The 18,112-nt window shown below is 45.8% G+C and overlaps 1 long non-coding RNA gene across 1 annotated transcript in view; it reads right to left on the reverse strand.

The window, feature by feature from the left end:
* The window catches only part of LOC143987414 (uncharacterized), a 319,148-nt gene that overhangs the window by 146,983 nt on the left and 154,053 nt on the right, over positions 1 to 18,112 (reverse strand). Inside the window, exon 3 of the long non-coding RNA XR_013276646.1 lies at positions 7,652 to 7,887. This is a non-coding gene — a long non-coding RNA (uncharacterized LOC143987414). The remainder of the gene's footprint in view (positions 1 to 7,651; positions 7,888 to 18,112) is intronic.

Genomic DNA, 18,112 nt, shown 5'->3' on the forward strand with positions numbered 1-18,112 from the left:
TTTGCATCATTTAATTTACAGAACATGTCCACAACTTTGAAGATTTTTTTATTGTAAAGCAAACAACAAATAGGACAAAATAACAGAAAAAGTCAATGCGCATAACTATTCACCCGCCTAAAGTCAATACTTTGTAGAGCCACCTTTTGCGGCTATCACAGTTCCAAGGCGCTTTGGATAAGTCTCTATGAGCTTGCCACATCTTACCACTGGGATTTTTGCCCATTCCTCCTTGCAAAACTGCTCCAGCTCCTTCAAGTTGGATGGTTTGCACTTGTGAACAGCAATCTTTAAGTCTGACCACAGATTTTCTATTGGATTGAGGTCTGGGCTTTGATTTCAACACATTTACATGTTTCTTCTTAAACCACTCAAGTGTTGCTTTAGCAGTGTGTTTGGGGTCATTGTCCTGCTGGAGGTGAACCTCCGTCCTAGCCTCAAATCACACACAGAATGGTACAGGTTTTGCTCAAGAATATCCCTGTATTTAGCACCATCCATCTTTCCCTCAACTCTGACCAGTTTTCCAGTCCTGATTGCTGAAAAACATCCCCACAGCATGATGCTGCCACCACCATGTTTCACTGCGGGGATGGTATTCTTTGGGTGATGTGATGTGTTGAGTTTGCACCAGACAGCGTTTTCTTTGATGGCCAAAAAGTTCAATTTTAGTCTCATCAGACCAGAGCACCTTCCTCCATACATTTTGGGAGTCTTCCCCATGCCTTTTCGCAAACTCAAAGTGGCATTTTGTTTTTTACTGAAAGTAATGGCTTTCTTCTGGCCACTCTGCCATAAAGCCCAACTGTATGTAGCATACGGCTTATTGTTGTCCTATGTACAGATACTCCAGTCTCTGCTGTGGAACTCTGCAGCTCCTCCAGGGTTACCTTAGGTCTCTGTGCTGCCTCTTTAATGCCCTCCTTGCCTGGTCTGTTAGTTTTGGTGTGCGGCTGTCTCATGCCATGTTCTTTCCATTAGGTTATGATAGATTTAATGGTGCTCCTAGGGATCATCAAAGATTTTGATTTTTTTTATAACCTAACCCTGATTGTACTTCTCAAAAACATTGTCCCTTACGTGTTTGGAGAGTTCCTTGGTCTTCATGGATGTGTTTGGCTAGTGGTGCCCCTTGCTTAGGTGTTGCAGCCTCTGGGGCCTACACAAAGGTGTGTATATGTAATGACAGATCATGTGACACTTAGATTGCACACAGGTGGACATCATTTTACTAATTATGTGACTTCTGAAGGTAATTGGTTGCACCAGAGCTTTTTATGGGCTTCATAACAAAGGGGGTGAATACATACGCACATGCCAATTATTTTATTTTATTTTATTATTTTTTTATTTCTGAAAAATAGTTTTATGTATATATTTTTCTAATTTTACTTCACCAACTTAGACTATTGTGTTCGGATCCATCACATATAATTCAGATAAAAAAAACATTGAACTAAAGGCTGTAATGTAACAAAATAGGTAAAAAGCCAACGGGGTGAATATTTTTGCAAGGCACTGTAGGTGCCACTTCTGTGGCCGTTCTCAGGAGGTTCCGCATGGTTTCTGTGGGGGTGTCCGGACTGCACAGGGGCTTGAAGAATGTTGCAGGGTAGCCAGGTCCAGCTGATGGTTCTGCCCCAAGCAGATGCTGTGCACGCTGTGCTTTATCAGGCGCATGACAGGGGTTGTAGCAATCTGGGGGTGGTAGCAGCAAGTTGGGGTGTTAGAATCACGGCAACTCAGTACTTTCGGGGCTCTGTTCTGTTGGATGCTGTGGATTTAGGAGCATCGGAGGTAAGAGGCACGGGGCACGATTGCATAGCCTCTCAACTGCAAAGTGTTGCACTGGAACTTGTAGTTCCACAGCAGCTCCGCACCACTGTGGTACTGCTCATTCAGCCGGTCATAGTCACAAGGGTTAGGCACGCATTGCTTGGGTCCGGTTACCCCCAGCTTGTGGGGAGGGGGGTGTCATCCTTCACCTCGTGCATGAGCATATGATCATTTCCAAGTTCCGTCACTTGAGCATTGGGCATACTGCACATTCACAGTATTTGTTCCATCCTTACGTTCACCTGTGCACCACGGTCTGTGGGTATCGCAGCCCTTAGTCAGGGGTGCTCAGTTTCCACGTTCCACTGATGTAGGGCTGGCATACAGGTAGGCCCATTTTCCAGTAGGGCACATTTCATTTCTGTGTTTCGTCTTTGGGTATCATGCAGGTATGGCACATACACCAGCAGTCGTTTCCATCCTCATATGCATTTCCATGTCTCATCATACTTTTGTTCAGTTATTCCATTTTATACCCAGTTATAGTTAGCTACTGCTCACATCTTAGGATTTATCTTGTCTACAGATTCATACAGGCTGAGCTTTCGTTTTTAATTGATTATTGGACCACAATCTACTTGCCCGTATACCATACGTCATAAGATGCATTTTCATTTCATTACTCCTGTATGACTACCCACCACGATCTGTGGGTACATTAGCCCTGAGTGTTCGTTTTAATTACCTGTCTTTGTGCTGCTGGTTACTCTGGCTCACTTATTGCATACACTAGGGTGATGGTTGTCATTAGGTTCATATTCACGTGCTGTAGGTTTTGTCATTACTGCATCTACGTTCATACACTTAGGTAGGCATGGAAGGGTGTTGTTATTTATAATGTTCTGGTTGTCTGTTGTCACTTTCTCTAGTTTTGTGTTTCCTTAGATTTGAGCATGCCGCATGTTTCAGAGGCGACAAGTTCGTATTCATCCCTCCAAACTACATGGGGGTTCAGAGCATGTTAGCACCCAGCCATTAAGGAATTAAACTATACCTTAGCTCACAGTGGAGCTTCGTCACAAGGGTTTCCTTTCCCGGCTACAGCCCAGATAGCAGTACTCTTCAGTTTGTTATTCTCAAATCCGTCTCAGCCACCCCCATCCACCAGCATAGTACATGTTTCTGGGCATAATTCTTTAACTCAGATTCATGCAGTGCTAAATGTGTTATGCACTTCAATGTTGCAAGACAGAATGGAGGTGATGGAAGCCCACTCAGCTAGAGCTGAGGTATCAGCTGCACCCCCAGCTCCTGCTCTTCCTAGCACTCCTGCAGGTAAGTCGGTATCCCTTAAGTCCACCTGTCTTGTGAAGCCAAGTAAATGTTCCCTTGTTAGGGGCATGTTTAGAAGACCACTCATCCCCTGTCTTCAGACAGTTCCTGCTGGAGGAATTGTAAGTAGGCCTTCACACGGGCCTCATCACTATCCCATCAGAGTCTTTCAAATGTAGTAACTTGACTTCAGCAGACAGTCATGCTTCCATTTTCGGTGAGTTACTGGAGGCAGGATTTCCCAAGGCGTTTGTATATGGTCCCTTTCTTTCACCGTCGTTCTGAATGTGGAGGGGCGGCCCACCGGGGTGGTCAGTGGCAAGTTATTCCTATATCATTTGATAACAATTTGTCTGCCCTCATTCCCATTTTCACTGACGTACTTGCCCGAGGATATGGCGATCTAGCACATTTTACAGTTAAGCGGGGGCATTTGGCTATCCAAAGCTGATATCACCAATGCTTTAAAGCTATTTCCTATCAGTCCTGCATGTTAAATAGTGTAAACATTATTTCACCACCCAGTTAACCTTTTGGTCAAAAGCGGTCCTTGCATTTGGCATCTTTGCCAAGCACTCCATTGGTTCTTGGGTAGCTGCAAGGGGGTCAGGGCATACATTTATCCAGTTAATTTCCTGTTGTTAGAAGTCCCTGGTCACTGCCCAGGCATCTGCAGTCTCACAGGGTCTTCACATTTTGGGCATCACTCTCGGTTCTAATCTCATGATTGCGAGGTTGTTTGGGATATTGGTTAGATAAGTCAGACCATTCATCTGTTGGCTGATCCACAGTCACTTTTGGGAATGTGGAATCATGCCATGAGAATCATTCCTCAGGATAGAACTTTTGTTCTGGGTTACTGGCTTTCCACCTGCATCAGGACTCTGACTCGGTTGTCAGGTACAAGCAGAGGTACGACCCGACTTAATCATGTGGGACCAGTTCCTGTGTGTCTGGAATGGCATTTTCAGTTCATTCCACAAACCAACGAGCAGGTCTCTTGGAGTGTTGCAGACACCGTTGACTCAGTTGGTTTCGGCCATCTTTGAACATGAGTGGTTGGCCTCCCAAAGTTGGTCTGCCCAAGTTTGCGCATACTTCGGCATTGTTTGTTATTTGCCCAATACTGGCAGCAACAGTCACATGGGGACCGGTTGGTCAGGGAACTCCGTGTTTTCCTACAGATGGTTTGGCCACAGACAAATTATTAATTCGGTAGATCAGAGTCCCTTCTCATCATGTCCTTCATGCGTAGGTTGACATAATCAGGCCTGACGTCAAGTTCACTTCCTGAGAGATTTCATCAGTGCAAATTACTATGGAGCAGCCAATGCCTTATCTCGACTGAAGCTTCCAAAAAAAAAAAAATTCTCACAGCACCTGGGAGCAGAGCTGACGGGCAAGCCGGTTCTTCCTTACTCCCTGCTGGTTATGGATTAGTCACTTTTTGGACACAAGGGATCGATCTGGCTACTGGTTCATTATCCAGAAATGCTCTGAAGGATTATACCAAGGGTTGGAAGATTTTCTTATGTGCATGGCTCTGGCTTTCGCTGCATTTTGCCACAGCGAGTTGGCCTTATTCACCAACACTCTCAAGTATACCTATCAGGTGTCCAGCATTTCAGGCCCCTGCAAACTCCCGACAGTCCATCCATTTTTTGAGGCTCACTCTCAAAACTTCCCAACAACAAGAATAGTCAGATAGGCCAGGAGTTTGTGGTGAAGTTCACAGAATTACAATACTTGATGTCCGATTGAAGAGTCCCCGTTTTCCCATGCATCCTCTCACTACAAGCAGTTAATTCTCATGTTCAGTTTACTTGTAAAAATCCAAACAATTTATTGGACATTTGTGTAAGATCAGGGCAGCTTTCGCAGGTTCCACAGGAGGGGGTCCCTTCTTATATCATCAAGTACATGGGGCACTGGAGTTCCTGAAGTTATAGCAGATTCATACCGGAACCATATACTGAAGTCATCTGGGCATTCGCTACTTTTCTAGACGTATTGTGGTTACCTGCCCTTCATCCCAAAAATAAAAGGCCAGCAAGCATATAGATAGGCTTCTTTTCAGCAGAGCTGAGAAAAGATATCCAACCTCCTACTACCGTATATACTCGAGTATAAGCCGAGATTTTCAGCCCCTTTTTTTAGGCTGAAAGTGCCCCCCTCGGCTTATACTCGAGTCACGCAGATCGGCGACCATTCCACTATTCAAAAGCCGCGCCTCCCTGTCTGTGATAGGCGGAACACTCAATTTCCCAGCAGTCAGTGTTCCGCCTATCACGGACATCCGCTCATTCTCATACTACGGACGAGGATGAGAGGATGTCCGTGATAGGCGGAACACTGACTGCTGGGAAATTGAGTGTTCCGCCTATCACAGACAGAGAGGCGCAGCTTTTGAACAGTGGAATGGCCGCCATCTGTCAGACGAGGAGGAGAGGTGCGGCGCGGCATGGCACACAGAGGCTGCAGAAGGCAAAGAGACAGGTAGGCTGCGATGGACACAGGGAGGGATGGGACACAGGCATGGACGGGACACAGGCATGGACGGGACACAGGCATGGACGCATGGACGGGACACAGGCATGGACGCATGGACGGGACACAGGCATGGACGGGACACAGGCATGGACGCATGGATGGGACACAGGCATGGACGGGACACAGGGATGGACGGGACACAGGGATGTAACAGTAGCTGCTGCATGTCTCACCCTCGGCTTATACACAAGTCAATAAGTTTTCCCAGTTTTTTTGTGGTAAATTAGGGGCCTCGGCTTATATTCGGATCGACCTATACTCGAGTATATACGGTATATGCAAAACATTCATGCATAATGGGTAGAGATGGGCATATACAGGGGCTGCCTTAAATTATTTTTTTTCCTGATTGCCAGTGTCCTGATCTCCTGTACATGGCAGCATAACCCAAATGTTTAAGAATTCATGTGTCCCTCAATGGATGATAAATGAATAAAAGCCACATTACAGCCAAAACCATAAAACAGGCTGCATAACAAAACCATTTGCAGGCCAAAAGGCTTCTTTATATGTGTTTCAACTGTTGATTTAACTGCTATCCTTGATAACTATAACAGCTGGTTCGGTTAAAATGCAGACACCACAGTTTCACTTTATTATTCATAGGTATTTTTTTAAGTTTCTCATTAGTTTATTCTCAGAGATCAGTTTTACATTAAAGCAGCAATCGAATCAAAAACTGTTTACAAATTTTATTTGTAATACTTCTAAAAAATGTGGAGTCACATTGTTCTGTCAGAAAATGTCACACATAAAACAGGGACTTTTTATCATTACAGATTTCTACAACTGCACTTTTAATATATCTCATTCTCTGTAATAAATGAGCCATGAGTGTTACATTTGTGAAAACAGGACAGACATTACAAAACATTACAGACACAATAATAATGAATCAGCACAGATGTGCAATAACAGAACACAAAAAGTATAAATAGAGCACATGCTGTATGTGGAACATAATTTTTTTTAAATCAGACTAATCTGTAAAAGATATGCACTATATTGAAGTATTGGGACACCTGCCTTTACATACACATGAACTTTAATGGCATCCCAGTCTTAGTCCGTAGGGTTCAATATTGAGTTGGCCCACCCTTTGCAGCTATAACAGCTTCAACTCTTCTGGGAAGGCTAGGAATGTGTCGATGGAAATGTTTGACCATTCTTCCAGAAGTGCATTTGTGAGGTCAGGCACTGATGTTGGAGAGAAGGCCTGGCTCGCAGTCTCCACTCTAATTCATCCCAAAGGTGTTCTATCAGGTTGAGGTCAGGACTCTGCACATGCTAGTCAAGTTCCTCCACCCCAAACTCACTCACCCATGTCTTTATGGACCTTGCTTTGTGCACTGGTGCGCAGTCATGTTGGAACAGGAAGGGACTATCCCCAAACTGTTCCTGCAAAGTTGGGAGCATGACATTTTTAAAATGTCTTGGTATGTTGATGCCTTAAGAGTTCTCTTCACTAGAACTAAGGGGCCAAGCCCAACCCCTGAAAAACAACCCCACACCATGATCCCCCCTCCACCAAATGATTTGGACCAGTGCACAAAGCAAGGTCTATAAAGACATGAATGAGTGAGTTTGGGGAGGAGGAACTTGACTGGACTGCGGTCCTGTCCTGACCTCAACCTGATAGAACACCTTTTGGGATGAATTAGAGCGGAGACTGCGAACCAGGCCTTCTTGGCCAACATCAATGCCTGACCTCACAAATGCGGTTCTGGGTCAAACATTCCCATAGACACACTCCTAATCCTCGTGGACAGCCTTCCCATAAGAGTTGAAGCTGGTATAGCTGCAAAGGGTGGGCCAATTCAATATTGAACTCTATGGACTAAGACTTGGATGCCATTAAAGTTCATGTGTGTGCAAAGGCAGATGTCCCACTACTTTTAACAATATACTGTATGTAAATGTCTTGAGAGTTGCCTTTGCAAAGAAAAGCAGCAGATTAACTTGAATGCCCCTATCCCCAGCAGCACAAACATACCTGTTCTTTTCTCCCCCACTGCTCCATTCAGCTAAGGAACAAAAGAGTATATCCAAATACTTCTGGGTATGGAGTAGAACATGACCAAGTTTGTTTCTGCTTGCGCGAGAGTGCTGATTTTGTCCATCAGCTCAAATTTGATTGTGCATTGTACATGATGATGTGGAAAGACTGCAACTGGAGGAGCAGTGAAGGAAAGTGGCTTTGGGGGACCAGTCTTGCAGTTTGGAGGAATCCTGAGGGAGCAAATCATAAACAAAGTATTACTGCCTATTCCTATAGCACTAGACTAAATGAGCATGAAAAATTTATTTTAAAAAGTGATGTTAGTTTAGTGAATAAGGTGAAACTGTGTTCAGTTTATTTATCCAGTCATGTGCACCTTTGCACATTGTTGCATATTCACAATTAACGCAGCTTCACCTTAATTACTAAGTTAGGTGACTACTGACTTTGCAAAGTGAGCATTAATTTTAGTAAATTAACAGTCTAAATTTCTTTAGAAAATTAATCTCAATGTTTGCACTGTGGCTAATGGATAGAACTTCCAACATTTTTTTTTTATTTGCTGTCTGTACTTTCCTGCCCCAGTCACAACCACACACCTTTATTTCTTGTACAGGTGTCAAAGGTACAGGAAAGGAGGACGATCCTCCCTTACAGCATTGGGGACAGAAATAAAAACCTGATAGAAATGTTAACCTTTCCCCATGTATTCAAGAAAAGAAAAAAATTATCTTAAGTTAGGCATTAAAGAATGGACTTTTAATTGAAAAAACAATGTACATGAGCAACTAATCATTGTGAATAGCTGTCATATTGCACTTCATGGCAATGCAGAAGCTCCCATTATGTGTTTTTAATTCTAAAGCCACGTACACACGGGCGGATTGTATGGCCTACTTAGTCCGTCATACAATCCGACGGACAGTCCGTCATAGTTTCGAATGAACGGACTTGCCCACACACGGCACTTTTTGAGCGGACTAATACGGCGTACTAAGTCCGCCATACTATCCGCCCTACTTTTGAAATGAACGGACTCGCCCACACACGCGGAGGAAAGTCCGCTCATTTCGAGCGCGTCTCCAGGTAGGCAGTGCCCGCGAAGGAGACGTCGCTGGCCCCGCCGCCTGGTATGGACTTAAAGGGGAGCCCCAACGCCGAAAAAAATTGGCGTGGGGGTCCCCCCCAAGTCCACAACAGACCCTTGTCCGAGCACGCTACCCGGCCGGCCAGGAAAGGGGGGCGAGCGAGCGCCCCCCCTCCTGAGCCGTACCAGGCCGCGTGCCCTCAACATAGGGGGTGCCTTGGGAAAGGGGGGGCCGCGCGGCCCCCCCACCCCAAAGCACCTTGTCCCCATGTTGATGAGGACAAGGGCCTCTTCCCGACAACCCTGGCCGTTTGTTGTTGGGGTCTGCGGGCGGGGGGCTTATCGGAATCCGGGAGCCCCCTTTAATAATATCGGCCCCCCACCCTATGTGAATGAGTATGGGGTACAATGTACCCCTACCCATTCACCTGTAAAATAAAAGTACAAAAAAAAACACAACACACGAGATAAAATACTTTATTGCACAGCTCCGGGGGTCTTCCGTCTTCGGGGGTCTTCTCGCCGGACTCCTCCACTATCTTCTTGTAGCTCTTTTGCTAGCGGAGGAGTCCGGCTTTCTTCCTCGCCGCCGGCCTCTTCTCCCGACTTCGGGGGTCTTGTCCCCCTCTTCGGTTCTTCTGCCGGGCCACCGCGCCTTCTTATAGCTCTTTTACAGGCGGTGGCCCGGTCTTCTGTCGCCGCCGCCGCCGCCCCTTCCGTTCTTCTTCTTCTTCTTCTTCTTCTCCAGGAGATGTTGCCTCGACGATCTCTCCGGCCGGAATGCCAGGGACGCACTGCGCGGCCACTTATATAGGGACAAGGGGCGGTGTCACATGGCTTTATGTCACATGGGTTGGTCACATGGGTTGATGTCACATGGGGACTATGACATCGTAAGGGGGCGGGGTCACCATGTGACACCAACCCATGTGACATAAAGCCATGTGACACCGCCCCATTGTCCCTATATAAGTGGCCGCGCAGTGCGTCCCTGGCATTCCGGCCGAAGAGATCGTCGAGGCAACATCTCCTGGAGAAGAAGAAGAAGAAGAAGAAGAAGAAGAAGAAGAAGAACGGAAGGGGCGGCGGCGACAGAAGACCGGGCCACCGCCTGTAAAAGAGCTATAAGAAGGCGCGGTGGCCCGGCAGAAGAACCGAAGAGGGGAACAAGACCCCCGAAGTCGGGAGAAGAGGCCGGCGGCGAGGAAGAAAGCCGGACTCCTCCGCTAGCAAAAGAGCTACAAGAAGATAGCGGAGGAGTCCGGCGAGAAGACCCCCGAAGACGGAAGACCCCCGGAGCTGTGCAATAAAGTATTTTATCTCGTGTGTTGTGTTTTTTTTTGTACTTTTATTTTACAGATGAATGGGTAGGGGTACATTGTACCCCATACTCATTCACATAGGGTGGGGGGCCGGTATCCGGGGGCCCCCTTATTAAAGGAGGCTCCCGGATTCCGATAAGCCCCCCGCCCGCAGACCCCGACAACCAACGGCCAGGGTTGTCGGGAAGAGGCCCTTGTCCTCATCAACATGGGGACAAGGTGCTTTGGAGTGGGGGGGGCGCGCGGCCCCCCCTTCCCCAAGGCACCCCCCATGTTGAGGGCACGCGGCCTGGTACGGCTCAGGAGGGGGGGCGCTCGCTCGCCCCCCTTTCCTGGCCGGCCAGGTAGCGTGCTCGGACAAGGGTCTGTTGTAGACTTGGGGGGAACCCCCACGCCGATTTTTTTCGGCGTTGGGGTTCCCCTTTAAGTCCATACCAGGCGGCGGGGCCTGCGACGTCTCCTTCGCGGGCCCCGCCTACCTGGATACCCGCTCGAAATGAGCGGACTTTTCTCCTGGCGGGAAAAGTCCGCTCATTTCAAAAGTACGGCGGACTAGCATACACACGAGCGGATTGTCCGCCGAAATGCGAGTACGACGGACAGTATTATGGAAATTCCGAAATACTTAGTCCGCCGGACTGCACGCTGAAAAAGTCCGCTGAAGCCCACACACGAGCGGACTGTCCGCTGAAATGTGTTTCGGCGGACTAAGTAGGCCAGACAGTCCACCCGTGTGTACGCGGCTTTAGGCCCAAACAAGAGATTTGTGAAGTGAAGTGAACCGCACAAGTGTAGAATTATCATTCCGGCTTTAAATGTAATCGCTTCTTAGCTCAAACTTAAATCAATATTAAAATACAAAAACAAAAAATATATATATTATATTGTGGCTTACAAATTTTTAGATATGGTGGCTGCATTTATTTTCTTTTAAATGTTTTTTCCTTTATTTCCACCTGGTGACCTGGCCAATACATGTTATTTTTCAGTTTTCTTTAACCACTTCAGCCCCGGAAAGTTTTACCCCCTTAATGACCAGGCCATTTTTGCAATACAGCACTGCATAATTTTAACTGACAATTGCACGATTGTGCAACTCTGTATCCAAATATATGTCCTTTTTCCCCCTACAAATATAGCTTTCTTTTGGTGGTATTTCATCACCTCTGCAGGTTTTATTTTTAATTTTTTGCACTGTAAACAAAAAAAGAGCGACAATTTTGAAAAAAAAAAGGCTATAGTTTTTACTTTCTGCTATAAAACAAATACAATAAAAAAAAATGGCAAAAATATTATTTCTTCATCAATTTAGGCCAATATGTATTCTGCTACATATTTTTGGTAAAAAAATCCAAAAAAAGCGTATATTGATTGGTTTGCGCAAAAGTTATCGCATCTACAAGATATTGGGTATTTTTATGGCGTTTCTTTTTACTAGTAACGGCAGCAATCAGTAATTTTTATTACAATTATTACAGTGATCAGTGCTAAAAATATGCACTGTTACTGTACTAATGACACTGGCAGGGAAGGGTTTAACAGCGGGGCTGATCAAAGGGTTAAGTGTGTGCCTAGCTGGTGCTTGCTAACTGTGTGGGGGATTGGATGAAGACAGAGATCGGTGTTCCTGACAAAATCTCTATCTTCTCCCCTGTCAGAACGGTGATCTGCCTTGCTTACATAGGCAGATGGCCATTCTGCCTCTCTGGGGAATGATCACGGGTGGCCAGCGGAAACGGGTCCACCGCTGATTGGCATCCCCTGTGTCCAATCAGCTCGCAATCACTCCTTCAGCGGCATGCGCGTGCCCCCCCCCCCCCCTCCAGTGTCTATAGCACAAAATTACACACAGGTACGTCGTTTCGTGAAATAGAGCCGTCCTGTCGCAGTATAAGTGCGGTAGACGGTCGGCAAGTGGTTAAAAGACTATGCTGGTACAGCTGAAGTAGCAGTTAGAGGGATGAGACAAACAATTTACCACTGACAATGGGGCTTACAAATGGTCAACTTTTATTCATTTATGCAATACCTTTATCTCAAAAGGAAAAAAAAACGACTTAAAAATTGTTAGCAGAAGTTTGGCTTTCGAGTGGTTCTAAAGGTAAGACATTTTTTATGACTCAGGCTAAGTTCACCTTTTTTCTAAATTCCAGCTTCCCTATGTACCAATATACCAATAATGTACCACTGCTGCAGAAAGAAATAGTTAATTTTTACACAAAGGATTTGTGTGTGAGTGCTGCAGGAATTGTTTATAGTGTTTGATTTGTGCTGCTTTTGGAGGATTTAGGCAGTCTTCTAGCTGGCTGCCCTACAGACCTTTTTATGCCCTTTTTGCTCTCCTATTTGTGCTTGAGTCATTTATTGTCATTAATGCAAACCTGTTGCTTTGCACCGCATTGCTTTAAAGTGTATTTCCATTTTGCAAAAAAACTCCACTATATGTGTGTCCTAATGGAGAGATTTCCCTTTACATCCTGTCCCAGAGCCAAAACAGGAAGTGAGAGGAAACCCCTCTAAAGGGATTGTCACCAGGGTCACCAAAACTAACATCCCCATTGGAAGATTTCCCCTCTATTACTGTTCTGGGGACAACCCAAAATTTGGGATTTCAATGATAACAGTAAACTTGACAAATATAGAAGATAACGGGGGCACAGACAGCAATAAAAACCTGACATGTGTTCTAATTACTCTCCGCTCTATATGAGAAAAAAAAATTATTTTAGTTATAGTTTAAAAATAAATATTACATACCTTTCTAGGTGTGTGCTTGAAGCAGGCCTTGGCTGACTGCAAGCTACTCTGCACAATTTGAAGTGGAAGGAAACACAATTTATCCACCATAGAAGGCCACACTGATTTTCCCCTTATTATCATATACTACAGAAGACAAGTTTCTAGCATTCTAACTCTATTTTTTTAGGACAAACAGGGGAAGATTTGCTAAACCTGGTGCACACAGAATCTGCTGCAGCTTTGCATAGTAACCAATCAGCCTCTAACTTTAGCCTGTAAGGGCCGGTTCACACAGGGGGCGATGCGAGGCGACACCGACTTGCCTCGCCGCGACCTGCCGCGACCTCAGCGGCGACTTGCAAATGACTTCTGTATAGAAGTCAATGCAAGTCGCCCCGAGGTCACCCAAAAGTAGTACAGGAACCTTTTTTCTGAGTCGGAGCGACTCAAGTCGCTCCTCTCAGAACGGTTCCATTGTACAGAACGGGGGCGACTTGTCAGATCGCGGCGAGGCAAGTCGTGTCGCCTCGCATCGCCCCCAGTGTGAACCGGCCCTTAAGCTCTAACAATGATGCGGGACGCAGCATCAGAGGAGGGTCATCGGCGGGAGCAGCTGCAGTAGCAGCGGGAGCAGTAACAGAGGAAGAAGAACAACGGACACAGAAGACAGAAGAGTGGCAGAAGGAGAAGACCGGAGGATGAAGATGGAGGAAGAAGCGGCAAAGATTTTTAATAAAAGACTTGTCAAAAACTGTCTACTGTATTTTTTTTTAACACTACACTACACTAATTTTTTTCCAGGTGAATGGGTAGGGGTACAATGTGCCCCATACTCATTCACACTGGGGGGAGGCTGGGATCTGGGGGGCCCTCTTGTTAAAGGGGGCTTCCAGATTCCGATAAGCCCCCCGCCCGCAGACCCCGACATCAACATGGGGACAAGGTGTTTTGGGTTGGGGAGTGCAGAGCCCCCCCTGCCCCAAAGTACCCATCCCCCCCATGTTGAGGGCATATGGCCTGCTATGGTTCAAGGGGGGGGGGGGGCGCTCGCTCGTCCCCTCCCTTCCCTGACCTGCCGCGCTGCATGCTTGGATAAGGGTCTTGGTATGGATTTTGGGGGGACCCCCACACCATTTTTAAAAAAAAATTGGCGTGGGGGTCCCCTCCGAATCCATACTAGACCCAAGGGCCTGGTATGGACCTGGGGGGGACCCCCCACGCCGACCCTCTCCTTAGCAACCAGCTATATACAGCGTAAAAAAAAGAAATAGCAAAACGCTGCAAAATCACGGTAAAAACGTGGTACTTGCGGAAACGCTGCATTTTGTGGGAAAAAAAATCCCCGACCCTTTCCAAAAACGCAGAGGCACTAAAATGCATTGATGTGAACATGTTCCATAGGAACTAATGTTAAAAAACTTCCCTGCATTTCTGCAAAATGAAAAATGCATCAAAAAACGCATTAGTGTGAATCAAGCCTAAGAGCTAGAAGCCGATTGGTTACTATGCAGAGCTGCACCAGATTCTGTATGCACCAGTGTTAGTAAATCCCCCAAAGTGTTTAAATCTAGCTTACAACTGATAATGAGACCTGCCAGCACAGAACAGACAGGGTTAATTATGGTAAACAATAACTCCCCCAGCCACATCTGTATTGCAGAGGAAAACTTCAGTATTGGAGTTTTCAGAAAAGAGCAAATAAAAGGTAAACAACAATTTTTACATTTTTCATAAATTATTTTAATAGGAACATGTAACACACATAAAGTAGGTGTTATCCAAATTTGAAACAGACTGGAGTGGAAATACACTTTAAGCTTTGAGCTAGGTAGACTATTGAAAGCATGCAATACATAAGTTTCACAAATCATTAATGTAAACACTGATTTCCATAACTAAGGTTAATAACAGTAATTACTATAAGGATATATGTAAAAGCATTGAATAGAAGATAATGCAGTGTTTAAAAAAAGCAAACATCTCTAGTGACTTTAATGACAATTGTGGTTACACAAGCAGGAACAGAGATCACAGGATTACCTTACCTTTGGTAGCACTGCGATGACAAACGCAATAGTGTTGCTTTGAGCGCAGTCCCAATGTCAAGCAATGATCATACCCTTATCTTAAGCAACTGAGATCAACAAATGTCTTCCCACGGCCAAATACTAAAATAAATTTATGACCCCTACCAAATGCATTCTGAAAAAATATTTTCTCACGGAAATAGATCTGAGGGAGATCTTTTCCATTGAAGCCATTGACCAGCAAAAAATAACTAAAAATTAAACAGCCTAAATACTTTTATTAAAATACTATACATTCTGCTGATATAATGCGAAACCACAGAATCCGGGCATAGATTTAAAATTTGAGTAATTTATAAATTGACATGTAAGATGTATTTGCATTTTTAAAAGACAGAACCATAAAAAGCCATTAGAAAGTATTTTATTGTTTATTGCAAAAGCACATAAGCATGTCTCACAGGCCTGCCATACACACAATTCAGTTCAGTTTTGAAATGTTTTGTGGACAAGACTCAAATTATAATGGTAATCATCACGTCCAAATATTTGGTATAATTCCCTTTTATTCATTTTGTCTCAATTTACAGGTTTAGCAAATTATTGCTGAGGTTGAATGGAATAAGACAGTGGGGTCATTGGGTGGGGGGGAGGAGGGGGGTGCGGTCCTCGGTTGAGGAAAGCCCTATCACTTTTTTTTTCAGCTGAAACGGCCGGAAAACCTCCAGCGCCTGGCCTGTGTCCTTCTTCCTTCTCCTACTTCCCTGCTGAGCCTGTCACATGTCACTATCTGCGGCCGGGCAGCACGGCTGCACACTGTGCTCTCCATCTGCCGCCCGGGACGGGTCACGAGTGTATTGTAAGCCTCCTGCCCTGCCCTGGCCCCGAGCTGGTGCTGTAATGGGTGGGAGGGTATAGGCTTGCAATGAGGGCGGTGTCCGCCGTCGGCCTGAGTCCAAGGTGAGGTGTGACAGCCTTAGGTGAGGGCGGGGTTGCCATGGTGTTGCCACACCACGTTGATGAGGACAAGGGCCTCTTCCCGACAACCCTGGCCGTTGGTTGTCGGGGTCTGCGGGCGGGGGGCTTATCGGAATCCGTGAGCCCCCTTTAATAAGGGGGCCCCCGGATCCCGGCCCCCCACCCTATGTGAATGAGTATGGGGTACAATGTACCCCTACCCATTCACCTGTGAAAAAAAGTAAAAAAAAAAAACACAACACACAAGGGTTAAAATAGGTTATTGCACAGCTCCGGGGGTCTTCTTCCGCCTTCAGGGGTCTTCTCGCCGGACTCCTCCACTATCTTCTGCTCTTTTGCTAGCTCTTTCACTAGCAGAGGAGCTCGGCTTTCTTCTTCGCCGCCGCCCTCTTCTTCCGACTTCGGGGGTCTTGTCCCCCTCTTCGGGGGTCTTGTCTCCCTCTTCGGTTCTTCTTGCCGGTCCACCGCGCCTTCTTCTAGCTCTTTTATAAGCGGTGGCCCGGTCTTCTGTCGCCGCTGTTGCCGTCTTCTGTTCTTCTCTTCTTCTCTTCTGGAGATCAGAAGACAGTGACCTACACCCACATCTCATCCAGCAAGCAGAAGGTCACAGCAGCAACTTGCCATCTTCCCTGGCTGCAGCCATCAGATACCATCTACTATGGTCCAGCAAGCAACACACCTTGTTGTCGGCAGGTCACAGCATCTTGCCATCTTTCCTGCGGTCATCAAATCTGGCCCAGCAAGCAACGCACTGAGTTAGCAGGTCCGTTTCAGAATCTGAATCAAATTATCAATGCCAATGATGCCACACAGTGGGATCTCTGGATCAGATCTGTCCCTGAGGACAGCAGATAATGAAAAGTATGGGCAGAGCTGCGATGACATCACTCCCACGCATGCATGTTGGAGCCCTGGGTTACGGCACAGTGCTCTGAAGGTCCGACACAGTATGCCAGACCTTCAGAGTGCATGCACCAGTGATGTCGCCGGATAGGGGGTTGACACCATGTTTTACCGCACCAGGTAACACCAACCCTAGTGATGCCACTGGAATAAGACACACAGATAGCCCAAAAATTTCAGCATCACACCAAAATATCATACTGGCTATCAACTGGGATCCATAGGATAATGAAGGCCCTTTGAACCCCTTTATGGAAAGGGAGCCTTGACTGATGGAAGCATTGCATTACAGTGAGCATTAACCAAATCAAGGAGGCTCCATCAAGATTGGCTATAAGGACACAAGGTGATAGGATGGAGCCTGAACTCTAGAAAAAGGTTACCCTGAGGCATGTCTCTCTGACCTGAGGAGATTCAGCACTGATGGTAAAGATGGGCCTCTTAGACTATGTCAGTTTATGCAAAAACAATCTATAGAATGAATAAATATATCGAACGATAAATCAATCCACCAATAGAAAACATTGCATATCACTACGTTTGCAATAATGGTAAGGTGCAATCCTCTGTATCAAATCCTACATATATATATATATATATATATATATATATAATAGTCCTGTGTAAGTCCTTAGTGTGCACTCATTTCATAAAAGCGGCACATGTATCCAACTTGTGGTTCCACTTCAATATTCATCAATTATATAGCCCTTCTACCAGGAATATAACGCCACACGTGCACAAGTATACACAAAACCCGCACTAGGGGATATGTGAAAGAGAAGGGATCCCCCTTTGGATGTTGCTCTTACCAGACTCAGCTGGTTTCACAGGCCTTTACAGATCACTTTTGCTGGTTCCAAATGCTGGGTTCCATCCACATCATAGACCGCTAGTGTTCGGAATCAGACTCAGCTGGTTTCACAGACCTTTACAGATCACTTTTGCTGGTTCCAAATGCTGGGTTCCATCAACATCATAGACCACTGGTGTTCAGAATCTGTATACTCTATCTGCTGCACTTGTTTTGTAGCCTGCAGATGATTAAGTTAGCCCCATTATGGCAAGTAAAAAAAAAAGAGAGAGCCCCCAGTACCGCAGCAGCCCTACAACTGTTTCAACGATCTGTATCGTATGGTGTTCCAGGAATCAAATGACATCAAATGTCAGTTTATGGTTTATGTGTGCTCACAGTATATCTGTGACAGGCTGTAGTTAGTGGTTATTTGTTACGTTTAGAAAAGTTCAATAAAGCTGGGCCCTTGCCCCTTGTCCAACTTTATCAGCCTCTTTGTAATTTTTGGGCAAGGTATTGGTCTGTTATTTGGTTGTATGAGCATATAATTCTTAGCAGTCATGAAGGCCCCTTGAACCCCTTTAGGGAAAGGGAGCCTTGACT

This window comes from Lithobates pipiens, unplaced genomic scaffold (assembly GCF_037356315.1).
Source record: "Lithobates pipiens isolate NorthernLeopardFrog02 unplaced genomic scaffold, aLitPip1_a1.2 Scaffold_18, whole genome shotgun sequence".
Classification (NCBI taxonomy): Eukaryota; Metazoa; Chordata; class Amphibia; order Anura; family Ranidae; genus Lithobates; species Lithobates pipiens.